We start from the raw sequence: 14,497 nt of genomic DNA, 5'->3' as shown, positions 1-14,497 counted from the left end.
AACTTGGTTGTCCCTACCATACATCCCAGGATAATATATCACTTTTGATGATATGACAGACTATCCTTTAAAGTATTCACAAGCTCTTTAACAGTTAACAAATAAGAAATTAATATTACAGAGTTGATAATGGATATCTAGTTTCTTACCATGCAATTGTGACAACTAGACCTAAATTAAATAACAATATAAAAAAGTAAATAATGCCTCGCGCTAACATAAATTAAATAAACATGCACGTCATTTCGTGATAATAGAAAGTACATTAACTCCGGATATCCATTCATCTACCCACACATAACACAACAATGTAAAATACAAATATCACCCCTCGAGTGTGATTTTAACATTTTATCGTTTCATCCCTTATTCCCCTTTTTTCAGTATTTGCATTTTTCTACTTTTCGCACACATAATTCATTTTTTGATATTTATGAACTCAATATAAATTCATTGAATATTAACTCATTTTTTTGAACTTTGAAATTCATTTTGATCATTCAACTGAAAAACTATAAAAAATTTAGTTAAAATGGGGCTTGGTAGAGCACGGAATCAAACTAAAAAAATAGGATCTAGCAAAAGCTATCGATGACAAAAGCATTTTCTGACGGTGACACTGCTAGTACTACCTCCAATATTGGATAGCTTGTATGAAAATTGGATTTTCTTCAATTTTTTTTTTGTTGATTCTTCAATACACTATCCCACCCACATGTCAATTGTTATAAACACAATTAAAAACCATTGAATACATATAACTTTTATGAATTTGAAATAACGAAGAAAATTCTATGTTTTTAAAGAACATTGCAAGTTTGATAAAAATCCTAAACACAATTTTCAAAATCTATGATTACCAACAAGAATTGTAAGTCCCCTATCAAATTTGTGGTTGTTGAAAATGAAGAAACAACATGGAAATCGATGTGGACAACATGAGAACTGAGGCGAGTTGAACTTGGGTGCGGTTGGCTTATGAAACAATCGGGTGGATTATGAAGATCTTGATGACGACGTTCTGTTTCACTTCTTCGATGGAAGACGAATCTGACTTTAAGTAAATGAAATCTTGAATGGAATACGTCGAAACCTACTCGAGGATGTGGCTAGTTTTGGATGGAGAATGGAGAAAGAGAAAGGAAATGGAAGATAAAAGATGGTGAAGTTGTACAGCTTGTTGACGCCGACAATTTTCTCTTATTCGTCAACGACCAATGAGGTCCCGTTTGAGAGGAATCTCGATACAAAGAGGGTTAAAACCCTTTGGTTCCAAATCATCTAAGTCGGCTAGGTTTTAGTCTTGGAGAAGATAATGAATCTAAAAAATTATAAATTCTTTATATAAAGGATTTGTGGGATGAACTCGGTTATGGGAGAGTTTACCCATGACTTTGTGCAAATAAATCTAGGATCCCTGTCTAATATGATAAAAATTGGCATTCCATGCTGTCAAACTATCTCAACTATATATATCTGGCCCAGTTTTTCAACATCAAAATCAGAATGAAATATGCTGACTTCGTTAGTTGATCCACAATCACTCATATCACGTCTAACCGTCACTGGCTCTAGGTAACCCGACTATAAAATCTATGTTCATATACTTCCATTTCCATTCCGCTATGGGTAATGGCAGGAGTAAGCTTATTGGGTTGTGGTATTCTATCTTGACCTGTTGACACATCAGACATCTACTCACATATTTTGTGATAACTCTTTTTAGACCTAGAAACTAAAAATTTCTGCATAGATCTCTATACATTTTCATACCTCCTGGGTGAATAAAATATCAAGAACGGTGTGCCACACCCAGTATCTCAAACCTCAATTGTGAGTCCTGAGGTATCTACATCCTGTCTCTGAATCTAAGAATCTCTTCTGGTCCTTTCAACCAATCTAGGTCTGTTAGGTCCCTAGCTCTTGACTCGTTTTCTTGCACATCCTCATCTATTTTCTAAGACTCTCTGATTTGCACTATAAATTAATTTTCTATCATCAGTGTACCTAAATAAATGCACAGTTTATACCTTTCCCTCAGAGTCTTAAATATTATTTTCATGGATTCTTCAAGCAACTACCATTATTTTACTATCATATAGGCTATAATGTTCCCGCTCAACGCATTGACAACTATATTCACATTTCTTAGGTGATATTCAAGGATAAAAGTCGTAGTCTTTTAGATATTCCATCCAACGTCGTTGCCTCATATTTAATTCTCGTTATGAGAATATGTACTTAAGGCTTTTATGATTAGAGAATACTTCAAACTTCTATCTATATAGGTATGTCTCAATATGCATAATATTAACACTATAACAACCAATTCAAGATCATGAACACGATAGTTTTTTTTCATGATTCTTCAATTTCTTAGATGTGCACACCACTACCTTCCCAAATTGCATCAGTACAGTCCCGAAACTAATTCCAGATGCATCAGTAAAGATTGTCAAACCTCACCCGAAATCGGAGATACTAGAATTGGAGCAATTGTCAAGCTTTTCTTCAAATCCTAAAATGTAGTCTTGCAATTGTCATCCTGCGCAAACTAAACATTTTTTTGAGTCAGTCTCATAAATGGTGTTGCAAGAGTGGAGAATCTCTTAATAAATCTTTTATAATAACCTACCATCCCAAGGAAACTTTTGATATTGATGAGACTATCGTTGTTCTTCTCACCGGAGTTAATAATAATCTTAGTTTTACCTTACTTGTGGGGCAAGTAGGGGATCGAACCCAAGAGAAAGGAGGAATAGAGCTAAACTAAGAAGATAAAATCCAAATTAACTAAAAGGAATTAAAACTGTTTTTCTTTGTATTTTTGAACTTATAAGAAGATGTAAAATTGCTAGAAAATAAACTAAAGTAAATGAAATTAAAAGCAAGTAAACTTATGAATTAAAACACCATTGGAGGTGGATCTACCTAAAACATGTTAATGAGCAATTCCTAGTCTCTAGCCTTTTTATAACTCAATCATAAGGGCTTGGTGTTAGCTCCTTAGATCGGAAAGTTTTGCAAATAAAATGAAATAAGGGAACAAAAACAAAGTAGAATTATTTGAAAACTTCTTACTACAAATTATCTAATTTAAGCATATTTTATCTTGATCTAATATAAGCATAAAGTATCTATATTAAGAATAAAATGTGCAAGAAACTTAAAGAGAATTCATAAGCATTTTAAATAAAAGAAAGGCATAAAATTAGAAATAACACAAGAAATTGCTCTAGGTTTTTCCACTCTCCAATGGAGAGGAACTTAGCCTTATGTCATTGCAAGAGAGGGAAGATAAGAGATGAAAGAACTTTTCTTCATTTCATGGAGAAAATTACAACTTCTTCTTCTTCTACTTCTTACAAGACTATTTAACCAAAAGAAAATAACTAGAAGATGAAAATACAAAAAAAATAAGAGAATAGGCTAAGAGCCTTATATTAAAGGAGTCTTGGATAAGAGAACCAAGATGGGACCCTTTCTCTATAAATGAAGGCTCTATTTATAGAGAAAATGTGTGTAGAAGAGTCTAAAAGTAGCCTCCACTTTTCTTTGCACAAAAGACAAAAGAGGAGAATATGAGTTAAGGATTAGGGCATTCCAAAGGATTATGGCATTCCAAAGTGGGCCCAAATGCTTTTGTCTTGAGATTTTGATTCCAATTTGTTGATTTTCTGCACAAGAAACACACGTAATTAGATTTATCTAGTAAATGAATTTATTTATATATAATTAAGCCTAATTAACATGTAACGTGGTGATTTGAGGCTTATCATGATTATTATCTTAATATGGATAAATAGGTACAAAAATCAAGATAAATATCCGAAAATTATGTGTATAATTGAGTGTTTGGAAACATTCATCAGATATCTGTCATTATCTTTAGTTGCTTCCACGATAGTACAGCTTCAACTTTGAAAAAGTCTACTACTATCCCTTTACTTGACATTACGTGCCTTAAGAATTTCACCTTATGAAACCAGAACTCACACTTGTTGAACTTAGCATATAGCCTATGTTCTTGTACAATCTGTAGTGTGATTTTGAGGTGTCTCTCATGATCCTTCCTAAACTTAGAATTGATTAGGGATTCATTTATGAATACTATGATAAACCTGTTGAGGTGCACCCAAAATACTCTATGCATAAGATCCATAAATGATACTAATGCATTCATCAAATCGAAATGTATCACTAGATACTCGAAGTGTCCTAGCTTGGTCTAAAATGCAGTTTTCAGAATACTCGGCTCTTGAATTCTCAAATGATGGTACCTAAATTGCAAATCGATCTTAGAGAAATACTGAACACCTTGTAGTTGGTCAAACAGACCATCAATGCATGGAAGGGGGTATTTATTTTTGATGGTCACTTGATTTAGCTTCCGGTAATCAATGCACAATCGTAGCAACCCATCTTTCTTCTTGACGAATAGAATCGATGCTCTCCAAGGTGAGAAACTCAATCGAATAAACCCCAAGCTCGTAAGCTCATCAATCTGTACTTTCAACTTTTGGGTTTCTACCGAAGCCATTCGATATGGAATAATAGAAATAGACCTCGTGCTTGGTACCAAATCAATCGAAAATTCTACTTCGCAACATGGTGGCAAACCGGGTAATTCTTTGAAAAAAACATCCCAAATTCCTTGACTACTTCTACCATATCCACTGGTGTTTCTATCCTGATACTCTAAAATTTTCCAACTATTTATACAGAGGACTTTCTCTTTTGTACATGGATCCCTGAACTTTGACCTCGAGTACTCCAGTCTCCTAAAATTAATGGATCTCGCAAAGCAATTGACAGGAGTATGGTTCTGTACTAACCAGTCCATACCTAAGATAATGTCGAAATCGCAACAATCTAGTAATATGAGATCTATACCTATTTCTTGGTCATCTATTTTAATTATACAATTTCGACATAACTTCTAGGCTGTTTGACGATCTCCCAACGATGTAGATAATTTCATTACTCGGCCCGTGTTAGGAATTCCTAATTCTAGCAACCGTACAATCTTAGTAGAAATGTATGATCCACAGGAACTAATATCAAACAAAACATGACTTTTAACATTAAAAATTAAAATCATCCTTCCAAAACTTCGTAAGAAATAGGTACATCTTCTTAGTTCATATGATATGCCTTGCCCTGGGGTCTAGGAATAACCCTTGTCTGCGATTGTAATAAAGGGCACACTCTTTTGAAATGTCCCACTTGGCTACACATGAAACATGCCGACGATCTTGCATGTATAGGTTTTTATGTAGCGGACAGTCAGTAAACTAAAGCCGACGGTCTCTGATTTTGCCTTGTTAGTCCCTTTGACCCTGATGGTTTCACTGGAGCCCCAACTTCTCTATAATTTGGTGGTGTAGGAACTCTGTACTACGGATATGTTGACGAAGAGGTACTTGACCTTGAATACATTGACCTCTTAGCCGGATTTGATTTGGGAGGAAAATAAGTCTGGGGTCAACTAATCTACCCTTGGAAGTCTGTAACTCTAACTCCTCTCACTCAACTCTTTAAGTCAACTCACTGTATTTTTGTAACTAGTGGTTTCAATAACTGACATTCTAACCTTTAGATAGGTCGCAATCCTCTGAAAAATTTGTGGGCCTTCTACAAATCTATCAAAATAAGCTTAGGCCCATATCGTGCCAACCAAGTAAACTTCACCTCATAGTTTGTAACTAACAGATTACCCTATACCAATACTAAAAACACTTGGTGCTTAATTTCTTGAGCAGTCTCTGATATAAATCTATCGAGAAACATCCTCTCAGAATCTGTCTACTCAAACAGTCCATCTCAATACATTCCTTTTGGAACGTCACCAATGACTGACAACCCCATTTAACTGAAATGTAGCCACCGTCACCCACTGATTTCTCGGGCATTGCATGATACTGAAAATATTTTGGGTCTTTGAAAACCACTCATCGACCTCAATTGTATTGGAAGAACCCAAAAATCTTGGCAGACATAGCAGTTAGAAACTCTTTAAGCACATAACTGGATTTGCTTATCCCTAGGGTTGGGGAAACTATCTCATTCCTCAATGGCACAGTCTGTGGCAGTGGTCACTGTGATAGAATCTGGGGTAGGATAGGATTTGTCCCCTGTGGAGAAGCCAAGAGCTCCCTCAACTCAGCTACCTCCTTGGCTATCTTGGCCTATGACTCAACTATCTCTGATAAGGTCCCAATCATGTGATTTTGGGACCGTAATTTCACATATTCTATCACAATTTAAATGTTAGTTCCCTTAAATAATTACAAATTTAATTATTTCTCCAAATTAAGAGAGCTAATGAGATTTTATTGTTAATTATAGATGAATAAAGTGCACGTGGAAGTTATCAAATCACGAAACGAAGACGGTTACAATGTACGAGCAAAAAGGAAGCATCCAACAAAATCTCGATGAATTCCGTCACCACGTCTCCGCGCCGCGGCTAGGCCTTGGTGTTTTGCGATGATCTCAAAAAAAATTTTCTCGAGATTTGTACAAAAGTTTCCAAATGCTTCGGTCGTTGTAACTAACTGGTTCTTTCGAATCAAATCATCCCCCAAATCAACCCAATATCCCGAATACAAATGTTATAAATTAGAGGGTTGATTTCAAAGAAAGGGGCTCTGATTTTACCTCTATTTTTTCATTTGTAATTCTCTCTAATTTTCCTTGGTTTCTTAGGTGCTGATTGATTCAGCTTCTTAAAACTGCTGTCAGCTTCTACTGTCAGAATCTGCTGTCTGAATCTGTTGTTAGAATTTGAAAAGCTGAAAACCTTGTTTGATAGAGCTTTTTAAAACTGTTGTGCTGTTGACTAGAATCTGGTAATTACAGTTTGATACAGCTTCTAAAATCTGCTGTAGTAGGGTAAAATGACCAGAATGCCCTTAAGGTTGATAATGCAACCATAATGCATAAAATTACCAGAATAACCCTATACATATATAATTACACTAAATATATATAAATATAATAAAATTATATAAAAAATTAAAAAAATAATTATTTTAATTTTAAAATGTTTATAATTCTAAAAAAATTATAGAAAAATTTATAATTCTATAGAAATTTCGACAGCATCTCCTCTTAAAAATAGACATAAAATTTTCTGATAAACAAAATACCTGCATAATACACAATCCAACATAATGTCCGCAGAATGCATCAAAAATTACTAAAATGCCCCTATAAATATATAATTACACTAAATATAGATAAATATAATAAATTTATATTAAAAATTTATGAAAATAATTATTTTAATTTTAAAAAGTTTATAATTTTATGATAGACAACTTCGCCCACTTCAACACCAGTCTCTTCCCATGTCTCTCTCCTCATAGCCTCTTCCAAGCTTTCTCCTGGCTAAGAACAAGTGTAAGTTACATATCAATACTCCAACCTAGACTTCCATTAAATGGTAATGATACAATGTTTTACTAACCATTTTTTAACAAATTAGAAATATTAAATTGAAGTGTGGATACACATATATTAAAAACCCAATCAAAATGGTGCTTAGTTAGAACTCACAATCGCTTAAAACAACTACAAGTTTGGGGGTATTGGATCGGATGTCAGATTTAAAGTTGACAATTTAATTGGAAAAATATTATGAAAATAACAACAATACCTCAATAAAACCAGCAAGGCAACTCCACATAAAAGTGTACGGTCATTTTCTTTATCGATGACTAACATAATTACAACCTGTTAGAATTCGATACCCACATGGGCAACATCAAACGACGCAGCATAGAAAGCTTCAACTCTATAAATAATACAAACACCGATCAAAATCAAAAGAGAGCGGTGGGCATCATAACATACTGGATCAACACAAGGATAAGCTCTCTTTTTGCACAATTCATTTAAGCACTACTTCCTTCTCCTAGCATCTATGGGGACTGTTCTTTCTTCACAATTCCCACAAAAGCGTGACATATTGTGCCATTCTAGCAGAGCTAGCCTGATTTAATGCCAAAATAAGATAATCCATACATAACTTTCAACACTGACAAATCTTAGCACTTTATAAATGGGATTTGCAATACTATGTTCGCAGTCCAATCGGTGGCAACCATTAAAGTCCGTAGTTCAACAAAGCAGAACTGTCTCTCATCCAATTCAGGAACAGAACCACCATCGGTCGACATATTGATTGCCCAATAAACAGTATCATTCTCCAACTCTGATCCAAGGTAGATGAACGAATCTGCACTTAAATGAGATTCAGAATTCTCCAAAATATGCTTGAAATCAGCCAAATTGATCCAACCCAGATTCCAAACTAGTGGGGAATTTTCGGTAGAATCCAAAGAACAGGCCAAAGGCTTACCTTTCCTGAAGGGCAAGACCTTGAAATTTGGTGAAGACCATTCATGGGTGTTGTTCTCCAAAATTAGGGTCTTTAGGGTTTCAAGAGCTGAATTTGGAGACTATGGGTTTAGGTTCAAGGCTTATGTCCTCGTCATCGATGGGTTTCAATACAACGTCGTCGTTGTAGATGGGTTTCGATCGGAATGATGGTCGCCGTCGTCGTCCTCGAGGTGGGTCACTGTTGCTGTTGAAATCGATGAGAGAGAGAGAGAGAGAGAGTGATAAAGATGAAGGCAGGAGATGGTTTTTTTATCGTGGATTGTGCATGGAAATACGACATATGATAAAGGGTAATTTCGTCATTTCACTCGAGCGTTTTAAAACGCCGTTGCGCAAAGCTCCTCTTATGCGGTTATCATTTCATCATTTTTTTTCACAAATTTGCATTTCCAAATTCAAAACGCTGCGTTTAGAAGCACTATCAAACACGTGAATAATTGTAAATCTCAATTTTTAGACGCAAACGCAGGTAAAGTTGCGTTTAGAAGCGCAATCAATCGGCCCCTTAGTTTTTGAGAGGGAACTCTTGATTGTAGTGAGAACATCAAGAGTGATCTAATCTTTAGTACTTTTTGTAATTCTTGTGGGAACCATTCAAGAAGGAATCAAGTTGCATATCTTTTTTTACATCATCTTCTTCATCTATCATTTTCTTTATTTTCTTATTGTTGCAACTTTGAACCCTGCAATGAGTGGCTAGGCTCTCCTTAGAGAGGTCAAGAATGCCAGAGCAAATTCATCCCTCTAATGTAGTTTTAATTTCTTACTTTGCTTACATGTTAATTATTCTGAAAACTCTCCTCTGATTAAGGTAATGTAGTTTATATTTCTAATTCAACTTTGATAGCCATTACTTAGATAAGTTCAAGAACGACAATGCTCTGTGAAGAATCAGAATATAAGTTAGGCAATCTCAATCAGATTAGGATTTTCAGGAATAACTTTTTGTTACTTTCGATGATTTAATTGCTCCACCTTTTGATCCATGAACAATGACTTGCTCCATGAATTGAGTTATTTTTAGAATTAATCTACATTATGGATGATTTGCAAAGGTTTGATTGACTTCTCTAAGTCATCTTTCTTATATTTTCAATCTCTACTTTTTGTTTTTATTTCAATTGCAAGTTAATTTTCATCTTATTTGTGCAACAAATCTGTTTTGTTTTTAAATCAATCTATTTTTAAACTCTATTTTGGTTTTAATCCGAATGGACTTTTGAATCTTCATTGTCCCTGTGGAATGAATTCGACTTACCCAAAGTCTATATTTTAATTTCTAAATCTCTGCAATTTCTACACAAAGATACATACGATCAAAATGGCGTCGCTGTCGGGGACAGCAAGTTGATTCATTTTCAATTTGGAAAGAAGTTCGAAACAGTCTTAGAAACATAACCGAACTTATTTTATTTGAAACAGAAGCCAAACGAATAGAAAAAAATTTCAAAATATTTTCATTACAATTCTCAGGATATCAGAAACTAATTCCAATTTGAAAAATCGATTTTCGTCAAAATTTTACTGCTCAGCGGTAGCCTTCTATTGCTCCGTGGTGACGTGACAATATTTTTTACTGAATTTTGTTGAGCAAGTTTTTGATATCATGGTCATTGTAATGGGCATATTGGTTTTTGCCTTAGCATTTTGATTGAAATAATTTTGTCATTTTCAGGTGAAGGACTCGACGGATTTCAACGAAAGGCGACACGTATAACTTTTATCCACCAAATTGATTCCCTCACCAAGAAGACAACAACTTCCAATTCTCTGTTCATTTTATTTTTTTAGAAAATAATTTGTATTAAGAACTTGAATTTGTATTAAATTTTAGTTTTATCCAAGAAGGCTCAGATTGTAATAGATTTATGGACGAATGATAGTGGGATGAAACTATCTCACCCCCTTGGGTTCGTACACCAAATTTGGTGTTGGTGGCCCGAGTCGACTCAGCTCAATCATCCCCTGTCTAGAATGGGAGGTAAAATTTTGAAATACTCACGCATCTCTTGCTAGTGAGTTTCTGTATTGAATTAGAGTGACTAATATGTACACCTTAGATTCGCACATAGTAATAAGGGCAGCCTTACGAGGATGGCACCATAAGAATCGGATTTCATCACCGATATCTTACCCTTCTAGGAACATTGAATTCACTGCCATTTAATTAATTAAAATTTGGTTAGATTGGACTTTAGGCTCCGTCGAGCTCATTAAGTAAAGCTAATCAAAAGTTGTACCAATTGCACTTCTTGATTGTGAACAGTGCCTAAGTGCAATCTTGCCCTGTAGCACTATGTGTATTCGGGGGATAGACACATGTTTATTCTAGACGAGAGGTGACTTAAGAGTGTCCTTGCTCAACATTGTGCGCCACCTCTCCCTTGGAGATTAAACTGGCTGTTCTGATTTCAGAGATTTGGGTTGGAGGCTTTGATTAATCCTTTGAACCAGTTAGGAGCTGTCTAGTCATAGGAACCCAGTTCTTATGTGTGAATTTCTCCCTCTTATTATGTGCAATTTTTTACTGTATGTTAGGTAGGAGATCTCAGAAAAATCCAATTGTATTTGATCCGGAGATCACAAGGTCTCACCCACTACCTAAGGTTAGACGAGAAATCAACATCGTTCTCACTCCACTAGTCCCAGAAATGGATCCACATCCACATCCACCTTATCACATTCATGAGGATCAATGAACGGTCAATGAGTTGTTCGCTCCTATTACCGCCAACCCTCCCTCGTGTATAGCTTTACCTGTCGCAAATGTGGCACAATTTGAAATAAGAGCAGCCACTATCAATATGCTGCCCAAATTCCATGGTTTCGAGAGTGAACAACCGTACAATCACCTCAATAAATTCTTAACCTTATGTTAGACATTTAAAAACGGTCACCTCGACGATGAGAATGTCAAGCTTAGGTTATTCCCTCGCTCTCGAAGACCATGCTGTGACTTGGTTAAACTCCTTGGCTTCCAACTCTATAACTACATGGGATGAGATGTCGAAAAAATTCATGGCTAAATTCTTTCCAATGGCGAAAACAGAACAATTCAAAAATACCATTCAGAACTTCAAGGGAAGACCGGATGAAGAATTCTCCCAGACTTGGGAAAGGTTTAATGACCTTCTGGTTAAATGTCCGTATTATGGGATAGATAAAGCTCAACTAGTGAATTTCTTTTATCGAGGTTTCCCTATAGCCCAACGTATTCTTCTCTAGTCTATGCATCAGGGTAAATTCATGAATCAAATTCCTAATAAGGCATATGAATTCTTAGTTGAACTGGCTGAGAATGCTCGAAATTGGAGCACAAACGTAGGGTATTTCGATAGAGGAGATTTAGGAACTAAGAAGCTGAGCATGTATGAGGTTAAATCCGATCCCAATCTCAAGAATGTCATGACTAGCCTTGTGAGTAGCTTACAGAGTCTTAAGAAAAAGTTCGACGCTTTCAGTGTCAAATCTAATTTCCAAGAAGCCACTCCAATTCTACAAGTCGCATAAGAGACATTTTCATGTCAGTTATGTGAGAACTTTAGTCATTCTATAGAGAATTGTCCCACATTGACTACCTCGCAGTCAGAGCAAGCCAATGTTGTTGGAAATTATAGCACGTATAGAAAACCAACTCCTAACTCCTACAGTCAGACGTACCATCCCGACAATAGGTTTCACCCTAATTTCTTGTATCGACAGAGTGAACCTATCCAACTGGGAGGTCCTCTAGGGTTTCAGAAAAATTTCAACCATCAAACTTATTTCAATGTGAACCTACCTTTGGTTCCGCAACTATCCTACTCTTCACCTTAAAATTCTGATCAACGGGCGATCATTGTCGACCCGATGACCAATTACTCTCCTCCTGTTGCTCAAACAAACTTGGCATTAAATCAATGATGGCTGAGATATTAAAGCAACAATAACAACTCATTCAGAATACCCAGAACCAGTCTTAGATCAACCAGGTTACTGCGCAAACAATTAAAAATTTGGAGGTTCAGATGGGTCAGTTAGCTTCATCCATAAGAGAGAAAAACAAAGGCTAGTTTTTCACTCAAACAATGCCTAATCCAGTAGGATCTGTTCCAAGAGGACAGTATGAAATCAATAATTAAGCAGGTTCCTCTAATTCTGTTCAAGCTGTCCACACCTTACGATCTGGTAAATTAGTGGATAATAAAGTTGAAATGCCTGAGGAAGTTCTAATCAAAGGAATAACCTCTAGTGCACTTTCCACAGAAAAATAAGACCAGTCCAAGGAAACACCTCCTCTTCTCGAGAGTCAAGTGATCATTCGCTCATAGACTCATAGACAATAAAAAAGGGAAACAATTGGAAGGAATTCTAGAAGTGTTCAAAAATGTTGAAATCAATATTCCTTTCCTTGACGTAATTCGTCAAATTCCCTCATATGCCAAATTTCTCAAAGATCTTATCACGGTGAAGTGCAAAACTCCTATGCCAAGAGAAGCTGTGATGACAGCCCAGTCCTCTTGTATGATTCAGTAGACAATTTTTTCAAAATTTAAGGACCAGGCTGTCTTACAATTTTTGTGCACATCGGAGATACGATGATTGAGAAATGTCTATTAGATCTTGGAGCTAGTGTGAATCTTCTTCCCTTCTCAGTCTACCAGCAATTAAGTTTAGGAGAACTTAAACCTACGGATATCACTCTAAGTCTAGCAGATAGATCGGTGAAGATTCCCAAGGGAATAATAGAGTATGTGATCATCAAGGTGAAGGATTTCTACTTTCCTGTCGATTTTGTAGTTCTTGACATTGAACCTGTCATTAATTCAAATTCTCATGTTCCAATCATCTTAAGAAGACCCTTCTTAGCCACTTTCGATGCAGTCATCAAGTGTCGTAATGGTATCATGGCCCTAACATTTGGGGACATGAAGGTCAAAATGAATGTCTTTCAAAATAAGTTTCAATCTACTGACATGGATGATTTTTAAGAAGTCAACATGATCGACACCTTGGTCAGTAGCACCTTTGAGGAAGCGAAAAATAAGGATATGCTAGAAGAGTATTTTGGCCAATTTGGCAATGAGTTCGATATCGAGAAATCTATCAGGGAGGTGAACTCTCTTATTAAATCCGTCCCTATGATGGATTGTTAACCAAAAGTCTAGAGTCCCCCCACTCTCTCGTCATCCCCAATAGTTGAGGAAATTCCAAAGCTTGAGTTAAAACAATTGCCTGATACGCTGAAATACGCATTTCTGGGTAATGCTGAGACATTTCCTGTCATTATCTCCCCTATTTTGGAAAAATCATAAGAAAATCGATTACTTGACGTTCTATGCAAAAATCGAGAAGCTATTGGTTGGACCATAGCTGATATTAAAAGCATCAGTCTTTCTGTGGTCATGCATTAGATCCATCTTAAGGAAAATTTCAAACCATTGAGAGAACCATAGAGGCGACTCAATCCGGTGTTACAAGAAGTAGTTCGAGGAGAGGTCATCAAACTTTTAGATGCGGATATTATATACCCCATATCTGATAGTAGATGGGTCAGTCCAGTTCAAGTTGTCCCCAAGAAATCAGGTGTCACAGTTGTGACCAATTAGGATAATGAACTAATACCTACTCGTGTCCAAATTGGATGGAGAGTTTGTATAGACTACCGAAAATTGAATACGATGACACGTAAGGATCACTTCTCTTTCCCATTCATCTATCAGATGCTTAAACGTTTAGCTGATCATGCTTATTATTATTTTCTTGACGGATATTCGGGATACAACTAGATCCCAATTGCCCCTGAAGACCAAGAAAAAATAATGTTTACCTATCCATTTGGGACCTTCGCCTATCGACACATGGCTTTTGGGCTATGTAATGCTCCTGCCACCTTTCAAAGGTGTATGTTGAGTATGTTCTCTGATATGGTCGAAGACTTTCTTGAAGTCTTCATGGATGATTTTTCTGTATTCAGATCAAGTTTTAACGACTGCTTGGAACGTTTGAAGTTAGTCTTAAAAAGATGTTGAGAGAAGCAGCTTCTGCTAAATTGGGAGAAGTATTACTTCATGGTCACCTCTGAGATAGTTCTAGAACATATTATTTCCCA

The 14,497-nt window shown here is 36.0% G+C and overlaps 1 pseudogene; it reads right to left on the bottom strand.

The window, feature by feature from the left end:
• Positions 1-7,281: 7,281 nt before the first annotated feature.
• On the bottom strand, positions 7,282-13,672 carry LOC147409986 (nudix hydrolase 19, chloroplastic-like; annotated as a pseudogene).
• Between the last annotated feature and the right edge of the window lie 825 nt (positions 13,673-14,497).

The sequence above is a fragment of the Akebia trifoliata genome, chromosome 2 (genome assembly GCF_017979445.1).
Source record: "Akebia trifoliata isolate Shusen 1 chromosome 2, ASM1797944v1, whole genome shotgun sequence".
NCBI classification, from domain to species: Eukaryota; Viridiplantae; Streptophyta; class Magnoliopsida; order Ranunculales; family Lardizabalaceae; genus Akebia; species Akebia trifoliata.
This window is presented reverse-complemented; position numbering and strand designations above follow the sequence as displayed.